Raw genomic sequence first — 281 nt, forward strand, 5'->3', positions numbered from 1 at the left:
CCCTTTTGGTAATTTTAGCTATAGGTGGGTCACTTTGAGGCATTACTCGATGAGAGTGAACGGAATGGTGTGGTGAGACCGTGATATAGCCTGTCCGCGATTGATACAATTTAACACAAATTACTCGTAAATACACAGGACACCGAGAAGACAAAACTAAGACAAAGGATTGAGACTGTTCCCACCAAGCATTGGGAAGTTCGAATAAGAGGGAAAATGATAACTACAACAAGTACTTCGGAAGTGGTTTCAATGCTAGGATTCCTTTGGGCCGACCAGGT

This window comes from Notothenia coriiceps, unplaced genomic scaffold (genome assembly GCF_000735185.1).
Source record: "Notothenia coriiceps isolate Sejong01 unplaced genomic scaffold, NC01 NC01_scaffold00036401, whole genome shotgun sequence".
Classification (NCBI taxonomy): Eukaryota; Metazoa; Chordata; class Actinopteri; order Perciformes; family Nototheniidae; genus Notothenia; species Notothenia coriiceps.